Source organism: Chanos chanos, chromosome 6 (assembly GCF_902362185.1).
Source record: "Chanos chanos chromosome 6, fChaCha1.1, whole genome shotgun sequence".
Taxonomy (NCBI): Eukaryota; Metazoa; Chordata; class Actinopteri; order Gonorynchiformes; family Chanidae; genus Chanos; species Chanos chanos.
The window spans coordinates 23,163,628-23,187,727 of record NC_044500.1 but is presented as its reverse complement, the minus strand read 5'-3'; positions in this window follow the sequence as shown (position 1 = coordinate 23,187,727).

Below are 24,100 nucleotides of genomic sequence, written 5' to 3'. Positions count from 1 at the left end.
TGAGAGCAAGAAGTCCACGGTGTCTAATATTAGAGATGTAGGCCGGAGTTTTTCGGATAAATGATAGATTGTGATGAAAAATGGTAACGCTCGATTACGTAGTCACCAGGGAATGATAATACATCTAACTGGGGTCTCAAAAACCTCTCCCGACATAAGGCTGTGCGAATTAATTTGGCTTCAACACCGATCGGGTTAGCGACGAAAGGAGATGCCATGTTTGACAGCTGCTTCAGGTTCAGCCAGAGGGAGGAGCTAGGGAGAAACTCTGGGTTTGTTGAAGAAAACCTGCCAGCGAGTCAACCTGCCAACCTTCACAGAGTCAGTTACCACGGTAACTGAGCCAGAGTTTGAGTTACCTCGCTTTCTGGAACGGAAATCCCAGAGTTTCCTTCATCTTAGGGTTAACAAACTCAGAGTTTTCACTAAACTCGCTTTCTGAAATATCCCCCTGAGTGTCCACAAACTTCCTGATGCTTAACGCAGGCAAGACAGAAATGCTCGTCATTGGCCCCCCTGTGCATAAGCATCTTTTTAATAATCTTACGTTAAATTTTGACAGCTGCATTCTCTTGCAAAATTCCACAGCTAAAAACCTTGTGTGATTTTTGACTCTAGTCTTTCGCTTGTCACTCATATCAAGAACACAACCAAAAAGGCCTTTTATCATCTCCGCAATATCGCAAAAATTAGGCCCATGCTATGCATTGCTGATGCAGAAACCATTGTTCATGCATTTGTCACGCCTCGCCTTGACTGCTGTAATGTTCTGCACCCTGGTCTGCCCACCTCTATTACCAGAAGTCTTCAGGTCATCCAGAATGCTGCTGCCAGAATCTTGCCCAGAACTAGGAAGTTCACCCCCGTCCCAGCTTCCCTTCACTGGCTCCCGATTCACATGAGGGCTGATTTTAAAGTCCCCCTCTTAACATTTAAAATTCTCCATGGGCTTGCACCGGCCTATCTGTCCGAATTAATTACACCCTATGACCCCACCCCACCCCCACACACACACCCTGTGCTTTCAGGATGCTGGTTTATTAGTTGTTCCAAGAGTTAAAAAGAAGTCCGCTCGCCTTTGCCTACCGTGCACCCTTTCTCTGGAACAGCCTAATTAAAGAAATCAAAGAGGCAAACTCTCTTGATACCTTTTAAACCAAACTTAAGACTCATTTGTTCTCTTTATTATATGGATAGCATAATTTTAAACTGACCATCCAGGGTGGCACAGTCTCTGCTGTAGTCTCTCCTGGCATATTTTACCTTAGTTTCTGCCTACTTAGTTCCTGCTCCTCCTGCGCCCTCCACAGCCACTAGTCTTGCAACATTCATGCATCTATATAATCATTGTCTTTATTTATTTTGTTAAGCACTGATACTCCACTAATACTCTCCTTTCCCTCCCTAATCTTTTGCATGGTTGTGTGTCATTTGTTTGAGCATGAGTGTCTTGTTTGAATGTGACTACTTTCCTCTTAGGTGTGCCCACTGGGTCGGCACCTCTTTTTGAAGAGTTTTTTCTTGCCCGCTATGAGGATTAAGTCAGGGGGTGTCGTCCTGTTTTGTTTGTTGTAAACCTGTGGGCATGTAAAGCCCTTTGAGACAGTAAACAGTGATATTGAGCTTTAAATAAACTTGAACTTGAACTTGAAACTTGAAACTTGTTCTTTGTTCTTTTGTTCTGCATGATGAAGGATCTCTCTATGCGAAAGAATTTAGAGAAAGAATTTAGATTCTGCCACGGGTTTTAAGGTGTAAACGGGTTTTAAGGTGTATATGATAATATGCTTTATATACAGTTAATGTTGATAGGCTTTGTTGTACTTTTATTTTGAGAGCAAAAAAAAAGCAAAAAAAAACCCCAAAAAACAAGTGCAAGTGTGATTAACCAATAAGGGGTGAAGATAGGTATTATAGGATGTGGAATACTCAGCGGGAAAAGGTAGTAGTAGTCGGTCGAAGTGATAAGCAGCAACGAGTGAGTCGGTAAACTAGTAATTTTGTATCTAGGTGTTTTATCCTTGATTGTTAACTTGTTAATTGTTAACTTGTTAATCTGGAGCTGCTGCTGGTCTGCAGTATAGTGGAGGGCAACTGACATCTCGCATCGCACCCAAATGCGGATTACATGGATGACTGACGTGCTGCTGCTAGCTTGCAAGGAGCAGGCCTTTCATTGTCAGCGGGGACGCCGTTTTTTTAGGGTCCAATTACAACCTAAACGAGGCACAAAATAGTATATAAAATAAAACAGTGCAAATCTTTATATAAAACCAAAATCTCTACTGGATGAATAGCATGGTCAGAAGGGATAAAAGAACATTTTCTTTTCTTTGTGGCCATGATGTTGCCTGGTAGCTCTTACCTTCATATCTGCAAAGTTTTTCTAAGTTTGGTTTTTGTGACGTAGCAGAGGAGTTCACTGGCCCCAAGTCTGCGTAGTTTGATTGACGGCCGTCACAGCCTCTTGACGACTGCTCTCATGCTCTTGTCTCAGCCGTTGGATTAGAGCCAGGCTTTTAGAACAGCTTGGCTGTGTTGCATTTGTATGAGCCAGGTTGCTGCTTTTGACATAGCACTATTAAGTGGAGTAGAAACTATGCTGCAACAGCATAAGCGGCTCATGTGCCAGGCGGATAAAGGAATGCATCCATGTGTTTTTACTTCTGACTATTAAAAACCAAATGAACAATGAAAATGCGGGACAATACCTCAATATGTGGACTAGGAAATTTTCTTTGGGGAAGGGGGTTACCTGTATATTGGAGAAGCAAGTCAGAGGGATCAGAGAGATTTATGGAAGATTGCAGAAGTTTTACACTGTATCCTGTTCACAGTGCGGATTTTGAAGATGGTTTGCAAAAGAACACTAGAATTCGTAACAGACAACGGGGTGGGGAGGCTACTCCTGTGTGCCAGGAATATCCAATTTTTCCAGCGCTGAGTCTGAATGAAAACAAACAACTGGTGTCCATGTTAAATGCATTTTTAAAGAAGATGTCTGAACAGCAGGAAACGTTCATGAAGAATGTTATTTGGCGGTTGGACAGGATGGAGTCAGACATCAGAGAGCTCAAAGAGGCACAAGAGGAGTCTGCTCCAAAAGAGATAAAATGAGCAGGAAATAACTCTGTTTCATCAAGTTTATTTCTGTAACCTGCTGGTTTTCGTTTTTGACTGCCGCACATTCTGATGTTTGCATCTCTTTATCTGCTTTATCACGTAATGTGGTTGAATTTAACCCTTGTGCAAATTTTGCTTTTTACAGGACACCGTGCGGAGAATGCATAATGGTGAAAACAACATGCACAGATATGATCCACAGACAAGGTAAGCTGATGTGTTTTGTTGGTATATCATCATGACTGTTTCAAAACAGTACTTCAAATTCTAAAAGAACTTTTAATCAATGTTCCTTTCTTCCCTACTTTTTTTCTCTCTCTAAAACCCTGCAAGGCCTATTATGAGACTACTCAAAAGAGTTACAGGATGAACCAAATGGAGAATCTAGAGAAACAGTGAGGCAGGATCACAGCTCGCATGAGGCCAAGAAAAAGAAGAGTGAATCAAAACTTAATAATTTCCCCACTAGTTCTTAGACTTTTTCCCCATTTGATGTTGTCAGTGGTCTAATTTCTGTTTTCCCTGTGTTTTGCAGCTGCACAAGGCCAGAGCTAGTATTCTTCAAGCTGAGGAATATGGCAATATGGAACACTGCAACAGTAGATATGATGTCTGAAGAGAAGGATGCCATCTTGGCTGGAAGGCCAGTATGGGGGCGTCCAGCCTCCAGCTCGTAGCACAGTTATCTGCACTGTGTGCGGTGCTGCAGAATAGATTGGATGCAGACCAGAAATATGTTGTGAACCACCATGCATGACTTGGTGGGGATAGATTCACAATGGAGAGCACAGAAGCTGTGTCGTTCTTGGGAATGCTCAATTAGTGTTTCCTTTATGTTCCCAAAAAGCACTTCTATTCTGTTCTAATAGATTTCTATTTTTTATATGTTGTGTGTGTGTGTGTATACACACACACACACACACACACACACACATATATATATATATATATATATATGTATGTATGTTTGTATGTATGTGTGTGTGTGTGTGTGTGTGTGTGTGTACATTGTCAATATATATGCCTAATAATTTATATAATTCATATTATACTGTATTTTCTGTATTTATAATAAAAGTATTTGTAATTGCATAAATTGTAATTTCTGTTTGTCAGACTATCTGTATAATCTGCCTATGAGCACAAAACAACAACACCAAGAAGAAGAAGAAGAAGAAGAAGAAGAAGAATATAAACCATATGAAACCAATCCAAGGTAAGACTTTTGACCAATTGAAGGATACCTGGGGGTCTAAGGTGTGAAATGTAAACGTTCCCTTGCAAGCACCCCCAGGGGATTATTCACCATGGTAACTAATGGCTCCAGGCAGGCCCCCAAACCTGGTTCATATCCAGGAGTATTCTAGTCCGCATAACAGGGCAGCAAACTCCCGGATACATTCGCTTGTTTGTGGAGTATCCAGGATTATTCCACTCCACATACACCTCTTTTCATGCAGTATCTTGTCTCAACTGCATCTGTAACAAACTGTAACAAAAGAAAACAGCCAAATTCTGCAAGTAACATACTGTTTCCCATTAAAATCGTACTATACTGTAGAAAACAATGCTTTCAGGGCTGTAGTTATGGGCAGCTTGCCGTTTCCCATGAAATATTGCAATATACTATGAATAGTGTTGCAATCTGGGGGTGATGTTAGAATCAGCGGCAGAGAGGCCCCGCAAATACAGAGCTCTACTGTATTTCTAGAGGAGACATGCTGAACACGAAGCCGTGAATCCAACTCTGGACTTTCTTTTTGAGGATTATCCATCTGAATCCTGCACTTTATGAGCAAATCATATGATTAGTTGAAGTACATTTTATCTCTCTGGCAATGTTTGCTTACTATCGTCACCTTTAAACAAACTCCGACCTACCAATAATGTAACTAACCTAGTTTGCAGCACTTTCATGTGGTCCTCTTAACTTGCCATGCTGTGACTGGAGAGTATAGCGGTAAGGTTAACTTCATTATTATCATTTTGTATGTAAGGGCGATTTCTGAATACTTGCAGTGGCAAGATGCATCATTCCCCCAAGTTTATTAAAGCATTGATTAGTGTTATCACCTTTAATGAACAAATGGATAACTGCCAAATTAAATATTTCAGTTGGTGCTGCCTTTTTAAAACAAATGTTAGGTTACATAATTGATCAGGTATTTTCTAAGTCTCTTCTTTTCCACAGAATGTTTTTATTGTTTCATTTTAGCTAACTAAATCATTCAGTGTGTGTGTGTGTCTATATATCTATCTATCTATATATGTATACACACACACACACACACACACGCAGTCAAGGTTACAGTAACCGCAGTGCTTAATTCTTAGTAATTTACTGTCATCAATATTGCAGGCAATATACTCTGTTTACATAATGACTCAATGGTACTGTATTTGGGATCATGGTGAAATTCCATTGTTAATGTAAAAGCAAACAAACAAACAAACAAACAAAAAGGGTGCTTCAGATCTTTCTCTCTACTTTAATCTCTATTCTCAATTTCATTTTTTTTTTTCTCTCTTGCAGTTTTTATACATCTGTCTCCCTTTCCCCTTCTGCCATTACCTTGCCATCTCTGAGTCTCTCCTCTTTGTCTCTTCTTCGGACCTCCTAACCACTAATGCAACCCTGAGCTGCATGTGTATTGAACCTATGGAGTCTGCACATTCAGCCCTCATCAGAGGTTGCTGTGGTTGACTGCAAGCTGGCTTTTGAAGTTCTCTTCCTGTATTGCCTAATAATGCTACTTCCCCCTATCATATAGCCTTTCAAAATTCATATACAGAAGAGTGTGTGTACACATGTATGTACACAAGCTTGTACAAACAGAACACAAAATTGCTCTTGTATATACGCTCAAGAGTAACCTCACACATTAATTAAACACACATAAACCTTTAACTGACGAATACTCAACCCACTGGCCTGTCCTCTTACCCCTCCTCTATCTCAGCTTCTCCACACTCTAGCAAAACCACAGCTCTGCCGAGAATCAATTCCAAACCCGAAGTGGCGTCTGTCTTCTCCAACCACCATCACACAGTGAGAGTTTGTGTGTGTGTGTGTGTGTGTGTGTGTGTGTATGTGTGTGTGTGTACATGCATATGCATATTTGAGTCCTTGCATACAAATGTTTTAAGTATTCAGGCACATTGTGTCCTCTCACAGATCTACACACTTACTCACAATGCATTTGCTGAGAGGCATATTCATAGTACATACTCAGTTTAACACATTAGCTTAAGGATATTTGCTGCATCTCTGCCCTCTGATACAAATATAGACTAAAATTAAAGGGCAGGAGTTTGTCTGTAGCTTGCTTTTTTTTCCTCTTAAGTATTGGGAAATATTTGGTGCCACATTCAGTTCTGTTTTTTTTTTTTTTTTCTTGTCTTTTTTTGTTGCACAATCAGATATCATGTATGGTTACAAGTCTCTCTCTCTCTCTCTCTCTCTCTCTCTCTCTCTCTATATATATATATATATCTGCCTAGATAGATTGGTATTGTTAAAAACTCCCCTCCTGACACAGCTGAACACTGCAGACTGTAGGTACTTACCAGTTAACTACTCATAGAAGTATTATAATTTGAAATAACGTAGGAAGTCAATACTATTATTCCAGATATATTACAGCTTTGACTATGCAGGACTGCATTGCTCACAGGAAATCTTGTATGTAGACATGGACATATATATGCTGAACTCTCTGATCTCTGATCTAAACAAACATCAGGTACATACAAGAGTATGTCAGTAAGCAATTCATATGTTTCATATATACAATTCTTTGTATAAAACCTTGTTGTAATTGTGGTAGTTGCCTTTTTCCCCTTTCTTTTTTTGATTATACCAAATCTTGCCTAGTTTTGACTGGTGGCAGGTTTCTTTCCAGCCCTGCTCCTAGCTGATTTTTCAGTTGTTGCTTATAATAGCCGAATGGAAAAGAAAGCTATGTCAATGAATGCATCAATCAATCTTTCATTCAAGGAAAGAATTAAAAGTAGTAATATCTTTCTAGTGTTACTTAAGTTTCAGGTTTTGCGTGTCAACCAAGAATTTCCACCTAAGGAATGGTCTCAGTTACACCAGGGGCCTCATGTATAAAACGTTCTTATGCACAGATTTGAATGTGCATTATCTCAAATCCACACCAAAGTTCAGAAATATAAAAAAAACGGTCTTTGCCTTGGAAAAGTACTTAGCTCCACGTCAGGTTCCACCTTGGCATATGCACATTTCCTCATGGCAACGTTGGAGTAGCCTACTGCAGGTATTCGGACGTGCGATCTGCTGCCTAATTATTTCCTCATTATTAATATTGGTAGTAGTAGCAGGAGTGGCTGTAGTAGTAGTAGTAGTAGTAGTATGTGTCATGAAATCGTACAGGAAGAATTCCATTCTCTAAATCAAATGCCTGTCATCCACGGAATGAAAACTATTATGAGCAAGATAGTTGTTTTGACACTGCATGCATTTGGTAAGTGACCAAATGAATATAATAAAACTGTTCTGTCTACAAATGTGCAATCAGCATTTCCTTTAGGAATTATTCCTGTGTGATTTCATGACACATAATTTATTCTTCTGCTGACTCACGGAATGTATTGGACCTGAGCCCTTTCGTGCACATCATAGCTTCAGTAATATAGCCTAAATAAAGATACATTCACGCTTTTTCCAGAATATTTTATTTACGCACACAGTTTAGCTATTTTTTTCTAATAGTTTTGGAAATATATCCAGACATGTATAGTGGTTGCGGTTGCAGATTTGAATATCATAGAAGAGTGGACTATTGGCCTTGGTGGAGGTCTGCACTCTCCAAGTGCCCTTCTAGTTGTGTTATTATTATTATTATTATTATTATTATTATTATTGTTAATATTATTATTATTACAGCCGTTTTTGCCGCCATTTCTACTCCCGCAGTTTTCATGATATGGATTCCATTGCTGCTGTAATAGATCTGTCCTAATGCTTAGTTCCATTGAAAATGAATGAGAGAGATTTTAGGTCTCTAGTGTCACGACAAGGGTTTTCACACAGCAGCAGTCGATAGTTGGATTTAATGGTCTTTTGCTCCGCGAAGCGAAACTGATGCTGTGGCACAATCGCACTCGCATTTTCCAGTGGAAATGCATCTTCATTATTATTAGTGGTAGTAGTGGTGGTAGTAGTAGCAGTAGTAGTAGGCTAGTAGTAGTCATGAGAAGACGGCAGTTGATTCACATGTTATTCCAACATATAAGAAGGCACCAGGTTCTAACTAGGTGTACGCACGTTTCCTTGTGGCAATGTTGTCAAATTTTTACGTTTTAAGTTTTCTGTGTTTTTAAAGTGCATACAAAAATTACAGACATTTAGGCATTTCAGGCACGTTGCGCCTCGGGCCACACCCGATCAGTTATGTCGCAGTGAGTAAAAGCACTTACATGTAAATGAATCTTGCAAAAGTTGTCCCCCATTGCCTAACCTCCCTTTCCTTACATAAAAAAAAACAAAACAAAACAAAACAAAAAAACCCTGTATCTATGTTTGTCAAAGTATTCCAGGGGCGCAATACGAAGGGGCAAATTGACGTTCAGTCTTATTGTGATCTCTGCTTATGAGGGACTAGGAATCCGACTGATGCACTGATTGTAAGTCGCTTTGGCTAAAAGCATCTGCCAAATACCAAATTGTAAATCGTAAAGTAAAATGAGTAAAGGAAAAGTCAAGAAAAGAAAACAAACAAACAAAAAAACACTGTTAACACACCATTTAATGTTTGGGTGAATAAAAATTTAACTGACAGTTCAGCATGTTAAAAGATGCTTAATAATTTTATGCCGATGTTACCATTGATGAAAAAATATTAAAATTACAATAACCTGCCTCACTAGCTACTTCAAATACTGCCCAACACAGTTCTGCTCAGAGTGGAAGCTCGAAGCAGTTACCATGGAAGTTCCAAGTTACATGCTGTTTGGCACATGTCATTCCCTCTCTTTCTTGCCTGCCTTCCCTGTCTCTGTCTACTATTGCTATCAGATTTGATTATTAGAATTTTCAGTGGTGAAGAAACTTCAGGCAAATGCTCCTGAGGGTATGCCTTAATTTTACTGAAATTTCTTTGGGATGGACAGAAGTGTCTGTGCAGTGTCTGTGCAATGGTACAGAGGACACACTGTAAATCTACAGAATTATCTGTTTTAGGATTAACAGAAGTATCTGTCAATGGTACAGAAGATATACTGCAAATCTACAGAATTTTCCATTTTAGGGTTGAAGGAAATTAACAGAAACGGTACTGGTAATTTTCTGCCAGGACATTACCCGTTTTTCTACGGATTTGTTTCTTTCAGTGTGGGCTTGGGATGCGAGAAGATGAAATGCGCATTGATGTAGAAAATCCCCTGCACAACCTTCTCACTGGAATACACATGCCACTGCTCTCATGAGAATATGGCAGTTGATTCATGTTATTCCAACAGGTAAGAATGTTACTGGATAAAAGTCAAACTATAAATTCACTTTTTTCCAAAATATTTTATTCAAACACACCGTTCAGCTGAGAGGTGCCAAAGTCCTGTCTTGGAGGGCCAAACTTCCGCTGCTTTTCTTTGTAACCCTCTACACGTGGTCTTTCATTAGCTGAGGAGCACACTCAACAAAAAAATCAGCCTCTAATTAAGAGGTGAGAGGTTTTTGGCCCTCAAGGGCTGGATTTGGGCACCTCTGGCTTAACTACTCGAGGACCTCGATTTCGGCTTCGCTAAAACTCTTTTTCTTGCAGCTCGCCGTTATCTTGTAGAGGATTTGGGTTTTGATTTGAACTCCTCTATATAATTATTAAATTAATTAGGGGGCATTTACAAGGCGGAGATATAAAATCATTCAGCTGCGCACAATTTCAAAATCGTTTGTGATTCATAGATTTTACAGAGTTTAGGACAGAATTGAGCAGTGGAGGCCAAATGTTCCATTTCTTAGGATGAAGGTTGGTCTCTAATCTTGAATTAGGAATAGGAAATGAAAGGAAAGACCAAAATGTTTTAAAAGTTCCATGCCTCTACTGTTTGCACGCATATTTGTGTTTATCTGGATGACCTGAGTGTGTTGTACACTTTTTGGTACCAGTTCCTGTGTGTGTCTGTTTGTACTAAATCAATGTAATCCTTGATTTCTCTTTATATGACAGGATCAATGTGTGTGTGTGTATATGTTAGTGTTGTGTGTACATATGTGTTTAAGACAGAGTGTTCTTCTATCCATGTCAGCAGCTCATTTATCTTGACCACTGAGGAGAAGAGCAGTCAAGAGAGTGGAATGTTCAATTGGTGTGCATTTTGTTTATATAAAAAAAACCCTGAAATACAGTACTTATTTTAAATTAATGTTAATATTTGCCTTTTGAAGTGGGCAGAAAGGATATTCTGAATGGACTATGGGGGGGGGGGGGGGGGGGGGGGGTTGACTAATGCTGAAGCCTGCAGTATCCTTACCGCCTCATTAAACTGAGACTACCGTAATGACTTCCCTTCATATGCCTAGCCACAATGTGAAGTCATAGGCCTCATATTTCCAACCAGGCAACCAGAAATCTGGTAACACAGTTAATGGAGTGTACCCTAGTAGGTTTCACTTTCTATTGTGGTAGAAAGAGGAAGACATTTGAAAAATAATTAGTCCTTATATCAGCCATATTTGAGCTACAGCCATCTTCATGATTATTCCACTCCCCATCTCTGAAAGTGGGGTCCAATGTGAATTGTTCATTGTGAACGTGTAACGTGTAATTTACTTTGTTGTTGTTTGACTTTAGAATCAGAAGGACTGTAATACTTGTTCCACATGTTCCACTTGTTCCAATGTTTTACCGTTCCTGTTTATATATGATTTATTTAAAATTCACATTTTTAGAAACTGTATGGACTATTCTTCACACATGTCGCAAACAAGAGAGACCTTGTTCCATTCTAAAGTGACTGGCATCCTCCTGGTCAAGGTGAAAATATTGAAAATAAACTAAAGCACAAAGTAATGGACAATTTTACCTTGCTGCCCCCTGCTGGCTGCTTATGGCACACACGTTACCTATTTGTTTTCAAACCCACATGCGATGGCTTTCACACAAAACAACTTTACTCTGGCATGCTGGTCATTAATAAATGGATGACCAGAATTGGACTGGGCCTACATCTAATGCATTTGTAATGTATATTTCTGGGACTAAGTTATTTTAGGGATAAAAATCAGAAACTTAATTACTGTAACTATAACCATCATTTGTAAATTGCATTCAGGCTACAACATGCTTTTCTATCAAAGGCAAAACTAGAAGTGGCTAAAACAAAAGCTAGAAGCTAGAGTTAGAGAACAAAGTTACAACTATGCAAACAAAAAACAACAACCAAAAAAAAACAAAAAAAAAGCAAAAACAAAACATGGACAAAGAAATACAGTAATGTTTTACAAATATCATATAATTTTTAAATTAACTCAGCTTTCTTTTGCATATATACTACACAGTAAATTACAAGATGTATTAGGCTTCACAAAAATGCAATGTTTCAAGTACAAATGGATTGTTTTCAAATAAATTGTAAATACATCATGTTTCATAACCAAATACAATACATTCCACAAATTTCCAACAAAAATGCAAACGCAATGAATATTGAAAATGAAAGGTTGTAATCACAAAGCATAGAGTAGTTTAAAAGGCAGTTTAATAATAGTGTAACTAGGATTGTATAAGAAGGACAAAAAGGCATTGAATAACACAAGCAATTTGTTTAGAATGATAATTATATTGAATGAAGAATGCAATTGAAAAAATTCACAACATTTAAAAGAACTGCACACTGTGCATCAAAAGACCTTTGGATATAATAAAAAACAGAGGAAGATAAATAACAAAGAATTTAGAGCTATAAATGAAAAATAGAAACATATACTCTCTCTCCCCAGTGTGGTTTAAATCTTATCTGTCACTCCTGCTCTGTTGGACCCTGGGGAGTGCCACCATGTGGGATAGATGTCACCCAGTCACATGATCCTCGCTTGCGTGCGCGTAGTTAGAATCGACTCAATGACAAAAACGACTACATCTCACATCAGAACAAAAAGTAATCACTGTCAGCCTTCCACTTACATTCTGACAGAACTAATCATTTATATTGTCAGTAGGAGTTAAATTACCAGCGCTGCAAAGCTGACCCTCACATCTACTGCGCTAGCAATGCTAACATATTTCCATTAAAGTTGCCCTAGACAAGTTTTAAACCTACAGCTGTTCACAACTCCTTCCACAATGAGGAGAGTGTATATTTTTAATCTGCATAACACAGCTGATGGAAATGCACACAGACATTACTTTAGCCAAATTTTCATGAATGCGCTTATAGTATGCAAATGTGCTGGGTGGAAAACCAGCTGCTATCTCCTGTTGAAGGTTTACACCACTGGATCTATAGAGTCAAAACCAAACACGTTAATTGGCTAATACAAATGTCAGTCAAATCCATCAAGCATTATACAAATAGAAAATGAGAACACATTTTCTTTATTTCAGGAGAGTTTATGATGATACTTTATCTATATTATCTATTATTATAGGTATATAGATACTATACTATACATACTTTAACAAAAAATAATGTATTATTTTTCGGTGTTAAATTAAAGAATTCCGTCCTAACTTGGGAGGGCCTATGCATCTATTGAACAGGCCTAGGCCCGGCAGGCCCGTCCGTTGACAACACGCCTGACTCTGTCTCTCTCATTTGGACCCTGTCTTGACTTGGACTCGAACCATTTTGGACTCCGTCTTGACTCAGTCTCGACTAGTCCTGGTCTTGGACACACAACCATTCTGCTACCATTTATAAAACACTACGTAGTGTAACTATAACTCCCGGCTGTTTTTTATATACCATGTATACAAATCATAAACTTGTATACATCTGTAACAGTTGCAAAGCCTCAATAATTTCCAGCATCTCACAAAAATCTTCCATTTGATGCATTGTTTTTCTTTTAATATGTTGATCTGGCTAATTCATAGTGACTAGCCTGAATAGAAAACATGACTCAGAGTGATGGTTTGAGAGGGTGCAAAAACATCCCTTCTGAGAGAAGTCATTCTTTTGGGGTAATATCAGAACATCATAACTTTCTGTTGTGTGAGTTCCAGCAGTTTAATCATTCACGCACACACACACACACACACACACATGCACACACACACACACACAAATATATACATATTTGTATATACTTGGCCATCACAAAGAGTGGCTACAGCTACCAGCTATGGAACGGAGCAACCATCACCCACCTCCTCTACATGGACGACATCAAACTGTACACCAGGAGTGAGCGAGACATCAACTCACTGATCCACACCACTAGGATCTCCAGCAATTGCAATGGCATGTCATTCGGGCTTGAGATGTGTGGTCAGATGGTAATAAAGAGAGGGAACGTAGTCAGAACTGAGGGGACTGTACTACCAGAGGGCAACATAGCAGATGTGGAGGAAAGCTACAAGTACCTTTGAATCCCACAGGTGAATGGGAATCACCAAGAGGTCATTAGGAATGCAGCAATTGCCAAATACCTGCAGCGAGGGCAAGTCCAGAGAAGTCAGCTGAATGGGAGAAACCAGGCCCGGGCTATCAACACCTACGCCCTGCCAGTCATCAGATACCCCCCTTGGAGTAATAAGCTGGCCAAAGGAAGAAATAGAAGTCACTGAAATCAAGACAAGAAAGCTCCTTACAATACATGGAGGATTTCACCCCAAATCCAGTGCCCTGAGACTGCACACTAAGCGGAATGAAGGAGGCCGAAGACCAGTGAGCGTCAGAGCCACTATCTAGGATGAGACAACAAAGATCCAAGACTCCATCAGGAAGATGGCCCTGCGCAGTATCTTAACTGTTCCTAGGACTGCGCTCTTCTGGACAGAGATCTCGGATGTTCTTCCTGAGATCTGCTGAAGCCACTCTCCCAGTTTGGGGGTCACAGCTCTGAATTTTCCAGTTACCGTGGGGACCACTGTTACCTTCACCTTCCACATCTTTTCTAGCTCTTCTTTCAGCCCTTGGTATTTCTCGAGCTTCTCATTTTCCTTCTTCTTGATGTTGCTGTCGCTTGGGACTGCTGTGTCCATCACTACGGCACCTGGGGTCCTGCCTGGTGTGGTAGACCTCGGCCTCTATTGATCTTGTACTCAGGGCGTGCTCCTGTGCTGCCATGATCAGTGCCTTTGTGCTGTGCTTCAAGCCAGCCCTGTCCAGCCACTGGTAGGATTTCTCGATGTTAGTGACAACCTCTATTTGACAGTGGTACATGCCGTGCAGGGGCTTGTCCTTCCATGATGGTTCCTGCTCCTGTTCTTCTTCCTTCAGAAGTTCCTGCTGCCTGAGGTATTGACTAAGCACTTCATTGCTTGGGGTCATCTTGGTCTTGGATCTTTTTAGTCTCATCCTTGATAGTGGCTCTGATGCTCACTGGTCCTCGGTCTCCTCCATTCTGCTTAGTGTACAGTCTCAGGGCACTGGATTTGGGGTGAAATCCTCCATATATTATAAGGAGCTTTCTTGTCTTGATGTCAGTGACTTCTGTTTCTTCCTTTGGCCAGCTTATTACTCCAGCTTTCCTCCACATCTGCTATGCTGCCCTCTGGTAGTACAATCCCCTCCGTTCTGACTGCCTTTCCTCTCGTTACAATCTGACCACACTTCTCAAGCCCGAACGACATGCTGATGTCATTGTTGGAGATCCTAGTGGTGTAGATCAGTGAGCTGATGTCTCTGTAGATCAGTGAGCTGATGGTTGCACCATTCCATAGTTGGTAGTCGCAGCCACTCTTCATGATGATCTCTCTGAGGGATTCAGGCCTATGCAGAACAGCAGTGGGACAAAGCATTTCCTTGGTAGATGCCGCACTTGATGGCGACTTGTGCTATTGGCTTGAAGTTGGCCTCTAGTGTTGTTTTCCACAGCCCCATTGAGTTCTAGATGAAGTCTCTTAGTGTCCTGTTGATGTTATACAGCTCCAAGCATCCCAGAATCCATGTGTGAGGCATCCGCTTTCTTGTAATCAATCTAGGCAGTGCACAGGTTGGTCTGTCTGGTCCTGCGACTGTCTTATCTATCCACCTAGCTGGTAGTTTGCCCTTCTGGTGTTCTTTCCTATACCTGTTTGGGCCCCACTCATATATTGAGCCATGTGCCTACTCATTTTATCCGCTATGATGCCTGACATTAGCCTCCATGTTGTGCAGAAGCAGGTTATCAGCCTGTAGTTGGATGGTACTGCTCCCTTCTGAGGATCCTTCAGGATCAGGACTGTCCTACCTTTGGTTAGCCATTCAGGGTGGGTCCCATCCATTATCAGCTGGTTAATCTGTGCAGCCAGGTGTTCATGGAGTGAAGTTAGCTTCTTTAGCCAGTAGGCATGGATCATGTCAGGTGCCGTCCTGAGACTCTTTTTTGGATGTCTGCCACTGTAATGATTACTGGTTCTTGTTCAGGGAGGGTGCTGTGGTTTGTTCTCCAGTCCACTAGCCTATGAGAACTGACACCTGTTTCTCTGATATGCTCTTCCAGTATTGCTCAGTCTCCAGCCTTGGTGGATCTATTCCCTTGTTATTACCCTGCCACTGAGAGTATACCTTGGATGGTGCAGTGGAGAACATCTGATTTATTCTCCTGGCTTCTATTTCTGAGGTGTACCTTGTCAGGCAGGTGGCCAGGGCTGTGAGTCTTTGCTTGGCAGTCTCTAGGGCCTCAGCTTATTGTACTTCTCTGGTAACCCTTTCTTGCTTTTGCCTGTCCTCCCTCCATGTTGCCTAACCTCCCTCCGGTTGTGCTTCTCTGGTAACACTTTCTTGCTTTTGCCTAACCTCCCTCCATGTTGCTTAACCTCCCTCCGTGTTGCCTTGATCTTGGCCTCCAGCCTCCACCTCCATGGGGGATACTGCTCCTTATGGCGAGTCTCTATCTTATATCCAAGCATCTCAAAGATCACGGTATATCAACTTATATATGCCAGGGATTGTCTGCAGTAGGGATCGTCCGGAGTGCTACATTCACATTCGCCTCTTTCCGATATTGGAACACTGAGGTACTAGTTGTATCAATGTGAGTGTTGGTTTGGTTTCGTGAATCCATATGTAAGCCCTCTCGACAAATGCATCTCTAACAGGCCAAATAAGCTTTCTTTCACACAAACATTGAAGATGACACAAAAAGTCTTTCTCCAGCTCAAAAACATGTTTTGTCAGCATGTACTGGCAAGTTTCAATGCTTTTACAGAAAGTGAAAGCGTTACATTTAAAAGATGTTATTCATCAGCACAGACACTGCAAATCACTGAAAAACACTTTTTCTGACTGATTTACAACAGTTCCCACTTAGTTCTTGCAGTTTCTCAACTTTTCTCTTACACTGACACTCTTTAGTAGAAAGAGAGTTTGTGCTTGTTCAAAAGACGTATCTCGCTGAGATAAGCGTTTCTGTGCAACGGTTTATTCCAAATGCATCTCTAACAGGCCAAATAAGCTTTCTTTCACACAAACATTGAAGATGACACAAAAAGTCTTTCTCCAGCTCAAAAACATGTTTTGTCAGCATGTACTGGCAAGTTTCAATGCTTTTACAGAAAGTGAAAGCGTTACATTTAAAAGATGTTATTCATCACACAGACACTGCAAATCACTGAAAAACACTTTTTCTGACTGATTTACAACAGTTCCCACTTAGTTCTTGCAGTTTCTCAACTTTTCTCTTACACTGACACTCTTTAGTAGAAAGAGTGTTTGTGCTTGTTCAAAAGACGTATCTCGCTGAGATAAGCGTTTCTGTGCAACGGTTTATTCCAAATGCATCTCTAACAGGCCAAATAAGCTTTCTTTCACACAAACATTGAAGATGACACAAAAAGTCTTTCTCCAGCTCAAAAACATGTTTTGTCAGCATGTACTGGCAAGTTTCAATGCTTTTACAGAAAGTGAAAGCGTTACATTTAAAAGATGTTATTCATCACACAGACACTGCAAATCACTGAAAAACACTTTTTCTGACTGATTTACAACAGTTCCCACTTAGTTCCTGCATTTTCTCAACTTTTCTTTTACACTGACACTCTTTAGTAGAAAGAGTGTTTGTGCTTGTTCAAAAGACGTATCTCGCTGAGATAAGCGTTTGTGTGCAACGGTTTATTCCAAATGCATCTCTAACAGGCCAAATAAGCTTTCTTTCACACAAACATTGAAGATGACACAAAAAGTCTTTCTCCAGCTCAAAAACATGTTTTGTCAGCATGTACTGGCAAGTTTCAATGCTTTTACAGAAAGTGAAAGCGTTACATTTAAAAGATGTTATTCATCACACAGACACTGCAAATCACTGAAAAACACTTTTTCTGACTGATTTACAACAGTTCCCACTTAATTCCTGCAGTTTCTCAACTTTTCTCTTACACTGACACTCTTTAGTAGAAAGAGTGTTTGTGCTTGTTCAAAAGACGTATCTCGCTGAGATAAGCGTTTCTGTGCAACGGTTTATTCCAAATGCATCTCTAACAGGCCAAATAAGCTTTCTTTCACACAAACATTGAAGATGACACAAAAAGTCTTTCTCCAGCTCAAAAACATGTTTTGTCAGCATGTACTGGCAAGTTTCAATGCTTTTACAGAAAGTGAAAGCGTTACATTTAAAAGATGTTATTCATCATCACAGACACTGCAAATCACTGAAAAACACTTTTTCTGACTGATTTACAACAGTTCCCACTTAGTTCCTGCAGTTTCTCAACTTTTCTCTTACACTGACACTCTTTAGTAGAAAGAGTGTTTGTGCTTGTTCAAAAGACGTATCTCGCTGAGATAAGCGTTTCTGTGCAACGGTTTATTCCAAATGCATCTCTAACAGGCCAAATAAGCTTTCTTTCACACAAACATTGAAGATGACACAAAAAGTCTTTCTCCAGCTCAAAAACATGTTTTGTCAGCATGTACTGGCAAGTTTCAATGCTTTTACAGAAAGTGAAAGCGTTACATTTAAAAGATGTTATTCATCACACAGACACTGCAAATCACTGAAAAACACTTTTTCTGACTGATTTACAACAGTTCCCACTTAATTCCTGCAGTTTCTCAACTTTTCTCTTACACTGACACTCTTTAGTAGAAAGAGTGTTTGTGCTTGTTCAAAAGACGTATCTCGCTGAGATAAGCGTTTCTGTGCAACGGTTTATTCCAAATGCATCTCTAACAGGCCAAATAAGCTTTCTTTCACACAAACATTGAAGATGACACAAAAAGTCTTTCTCCAGCTCAAAAACATGTTTTGTCAGCATGTACTGGTAAGTTTCAATGCTTTTACAGAAAGTGAAAGCGTTACATTTAAAAGATGTTATTCATCACACAGACACTGCAAATCACTGAAAAACACTTTTTCTGACTGATTTACAACAGTTCCCACTTAGTTCTTGCAGTTTCTCAACTTTTCTCTTACACTGACACTCTTTAGTAGAAAGAGTGTTTGTGCTTGTTCAAAAGACGTATCTCGCTGAGATAAGCGTTTCTGTGCAACGGTTTATTCCAAATGCATCTCTAACAGGCCAAATAAGCTTTCTTTCACACAAACATTGAAGATGACACAAAAAGTCTTTCTCCAGCTCAAAAACATGTTTTGTCAGCATGTACTGATAAGTTTCAATGCTTTTACAGAAAGTGAAAGCGTTACATTTAAAAGATGTTATTCATCATCACAGACACTGCAAATCACTGAAAAACACTTTTTCTGACTGATTTACAACAGTTCCCACTTAGTTCTTGCAGTTTCTCAACTTTTCTCTTACACTGACACTCTTTAGTAGAAAGAGAGTTTGTGCTTGTTCAAAAGACGTATCTCGCTGAGATAAGCGTTTCTGTGCAACGGTTTATTCCAAATGCATCTCTAACAGGCCAAATAAGCTTTCTTTCACACAAACATTGAAGATGACACAAAAAGTCTTTCTCCAGCTCAAAAACATGTTTTGTCAGCATGTACTGGTAAGTTTCAATGCTTTTACAGAAAGTGAAAGCGTTACATTTAAAAGATGTTATTCATCACACAGACACTGCAAATCACTGAAAAACACTTTTTCTGACTGATTTACAACAGTTCCCACTTAATTCCTGCAGTTTCTCAACTTTTCTCTTACACTGACACTCTTTAGTAGAAAGAGTGTTTGTGCTTGTTCAAAAGACGTATCTCGCTGAGATAAGCGTTTCTGTGCAACGGTTTATTCCAAATGCATCTCTAACAGGCCAAATAAGCTTTCTTTCACACAAACATTGAAGATGACACAAAAAGTCTTTCTCCAGCTCAAAAACATGTTTTGTCAGCATGTACTGGCAAGTTTCAATGCTTTTACAGAAAGTGAAAGCGTTACATTTAAAAGATGTTATTCATCACACAGACACTGCAAATCACTGAAAAACACTTTTTCTGACTGATTTACAACAGTTCCCACTTAGTTCCTGCAGTTTCTCAACTTTTCTCTTACACTGACACTCTTTAGTAGAAAGAGTGTTTGTGCTTGTTCAAAAGACGTATCTCGCTGAGATAAGCGTTTCTGTGCAACGGTTTATTCCAAATGCATCTCTAACAGGCCAAATAAGCTTTCTTTCACACAAACATTGAAGATGACACAAAAAGTCTTTCTCCAGCTCAAAAACATGTTTTGTCAGCATGTACTGGTAAGTTTCAATGCTTTTACAGAAAGTGAAAGCGTTACATTTAAAAGATGTTATTCATCACACAGACACTGCAAATCACTGAAAAACACTTTTTCTGACTGATTTACAACAGTTCCCACTTAGTTCTTGCAGTTTCTCAACTTTTCTCTTACACTGACACTCTTTAGTAGAAAGAGAGTTTGTGCTTGTTCAAAAGACGTATCTCGCTGAGATAAGCGTTTCTGTGCAACGGTTTATTCCAAATGCATCTCTAACAGGCCAAATAAGCTTTCTTTCACACAAACATTGAAGATGACACAAAAAGTCTTTCTCCAGCTCAAAAACATGTTTTGTCAGCATGTACTGGCAAGTTTCAATGCTTTTACAGAAAGTGAAAGCGTTACATTTAAAAGATGTTATTCATCATCACAGACACTGCAAATCACTGAAAAACACTTTTTCTGACTGATTTACAACAGTTCCCACTTAGTTCTTGCAGTTTCTCAACTTTTCTCTTACACTGACAATCTTTAGTAGAAAGAGAGTTTGTGCTTGTTCAAAAGACGTATCTCGCTGAGATAAGCGTTTCTGTGCAACGGTTTATTCCAAATGCATCTCTAACAGGCCAAATAAGCTTTCTTTCACACAAACATTGAAGATGACACAAAAAGTCTTTCTCCAGCTCAAAAACATGTTTTGTCAGCATGTACTGGTAAGTTTCAATGCTTTTACAGAAAGTGAAAGCGTTACATTTAAAAGATGTTATTCATCACACAGACACTGCAAATCACTGAAAAACACTTTTTCTGACTGATTTACAACAGTTCCCACTTAGTTCTTGCAGTTTCTCAACTTTTCTCTTACACTGACACTCTTTAGTAGAAAGAGAGTTTCTGCTTGTTCAAAAGACGTATCTCGCTGAGATAAGCGTTTCTGTGCAACGGTTTATTCCAAATGCATCTCTAACAGGCCAAATAAGCTTTCTTTCACACAAACATTGAAGATGACACAAAAAGTCTTTCTCCAGCTCAAAAACATGTTTTGTCAGCATGTACTGGTAAGTTTCAATGCTTTTACAGAAAGTGAAAGCGTTACATTTAAAAGATGTTATTCATCACACAGACACTGCAAATCACTGAAAAACACTTTTTCTGACTGATTTACAACAGTTCCCACTTAGTTCTTGCAGTTTCTCAACTTTTCTCTTACACTGACACTCTTTAGTAGAAAGAGAGTTTGTGCTTGTTCAAAAGACGTATCTCGCTGAGATAAGCGTTTCTGTGCAACGGTTTATTCCAAATGCATCTCTAACAGGCCAAATAAGCTTTCTTTCACACAAACATTGAAGATGACACAAAAAGTCTTTCTCCAGCTCAAAAACATGTTTTGTCAGCATGTACTGGTAAGTTTCAATGCTTTTACAGAAAGTGAAAGCGTTACATTTAAAAGATGTTATTCATCACACAGACACTGCAAATCACTGAAAAACACTTTTTCTGACTGATTTACAACAGTTCCCACTTAGTTCTTGCAGTTTCTCAACTTTTCTCTTACACTGACAATCTTTAGTAGAAAGAGAGTTTGTGCTTGTTCAAAAGACGTATCTCGCTGAGATAAGCGTTTGTGTGCAACGGTTTATTCCAAATGCATCTCTAACAGGCCAAATAAGCTTTCTTTCACACAAACATTGAAGATGACACAAAAAGTCTTTCTCCAGCTCAAAAACATGTTTTGTCAGCATGTACTGGTAAGTTTCAATGCTTTTACAGAAAGTGAAAGCGTTACATTTAAAAGATGTTATTCATCACACAGACACTGCAAATCACTGAAAAACACTTTTTCTGACTGATTTACAACAGTTCCCACTTAGTTCTTGCAGTTTCTCAACTTTTCTCTTACACTGACACTCTTTAGTAGAAAGAGAGTTTCTGCTTGTTCAAAAGACGTATCTCGCTGAGATAAGCGTTTCTGTGCAACGGTTTATTCCAAATGCATCTCTAACAGGCCAAATAAGCTTTCTTTCACACAAACATTGAAGATGACACAAAAAGTCTTTCTCCAGCTCAAAAACATGTTTTGTCAGCATGTACTGGTAAGTTTCAATGCTTTTACAGAAAGTGAAAGCGTTACATTTAAAAGATGTTATTCATCACACAGACACTGCAAATCACTGAAAAACACTTTTTCTGACTGATTTACAACAGTTCCCACTTAGTTCTTGCAGTTTCTCAACTTTTCTCTTACACTGACACTCTTTAGTAGAAAGAGAGTTTCTGCTTGTTCAAAAGACGTATCTCGCTGAGATAAGCGTTTCTGTGCAACGGTTTATTCCAAATGCATCTCTAACAGGCCAAATAAGCTTTCTTTCACACAAACATTGAAGATGACACAAAAAGTCTTTCTCCAGCTCAAAAACATGTTTTGTCAGCATGTACTGGTAAGTTTCAATGCTTTTACAGAAAGTGAAAGCGTTACATTTAAAAGATGTTATTCATCTACACAGACACTGCAAATCACTGAAAAACACTTTTTCTGACTGATTTACAACAGTTCCCACTTAGTTCTTGCAGTTTCTCAACTTTTCTCTTACACTGACACTCTTTAGTAGAAAGAGAGTTTCTGCTTGTTCAAAAGACGTATCTCGCTGAGATAAGCGTTTCTGTGCAACGGTTTATTCCAAATGCATCTCTAACAGGCCAAATAAGCTTTCTTTCACACAAACATTGAAGATGACACAAAAAGTCTTTCTCCAGCTCAAAAACATGTTTTGTCAGCATGTACTGGCAAGTTTCAATGCTTTTACAGAAAGTGAAAGTGTTACATTTAAAAGATGTTATTCATCTCACAGACACTGCAAATCACTGAAAAACACTTTTTCTGACTGATTTACAACAGTTCCCACTTAGTTCTTGCAGTTTCTCAACTTTTCTCTTACACTGACACTCTTTAGTAGAAAGAGAGTTTGTGCTTGTTCAAAAGACGTATCTCGCTGAGATAAGCGTTTGTGTGCAACGGTTTATTCCAAATGCATCTCTAACAGGCCAAATAAGCTTTCTTTCACACAAACATTGAAGATGACACAAAAAGTCTTTCTCCAGCTCAAAAACATGTTTTGTCAGCATGTACTGGTAAGTTTCAATGCTTTTACAGAAAGTGAAAGCGTTACATTTAAAAGATGTTATTCATCTCACAGACACTGCAAATCACTGAAAAACACTTTTTCTGACTGATTTACAACAGTTCCCACTTAGTTCTTGCAGTTTCTCAACTTTTCTCTTACACTGACACTCTTTAGTAGAAAGAGAGTTTCTGCTTGTTCAAAAGACGTATCTCGCTGAGATAAGCGTTTCTGTGCAACGGTTTATTCCAAATGCATCTCTAACAGGCCAAATAAGCTTTCTTTCACACAAACATTGAAGATGACACAAAAAGTCTTTCTCCAGCTCAAAAACATGTTTTGTCAGCATGTACTGGCAAGTTTCAATGCTTTTACAGAAAGTGAAAGCGTTACATTTAAAAGATGTTATTCATCTCACAGACACTGCAAATCACTGAAAAACACTTTTTCTGACTGATTTACAACAGTTCCCACTTAGTTCTTGCAGTTTCTCAACTTTTCTCTTACACTGACACTCTTTAGTAGAAAGAGAGTTTCTGCTTGTTCAAAAGACGTATCTCGCTGAGATAAGCGTTTCTGTGCAACGGTTTATTCCAAATGCATCTCTAACAGGCCAAATAAGCTTTCTTTCACACAAACATTGAAGATGACACAAAAAGTCTTTCTCCAGCTCAAAAACATGTTTTGTCAGCATGTACTGGCAAGTTTCAATGCTTTTACAGAAAGTGAAAGCGTTACATTTAAAAGATGTTATTCATCACACAGACACTGCAAATCACTGAAAAACACTTTTTCTGACTGATTTACAACAGTTCCCACTTAGTTCCTGCAGTTTCTCAACTTTTCTCTTACACTGACACTCTTTAGTAGAAAGAGAGTTTGTGCTTGTTCAAAAGACGTATCTCGCTGAGATAAGCGTTTCTGTGCAACGGTTTATTCCAAATGCATCTCTAACAGGCCAAATAAGCTTTCTTTCACACAAACATTGAAGATGACACAAAAAGTCTTTCTCCAGCTCAAAAACATGTTTTGTCAGCATGTACTGGCAAGTTTCAATGCTTTTACAGAAAGTGAAAGCGTTACATTTAAAAGATGTTATTCATCTACACAGACACTGCAAATCACTGAAAA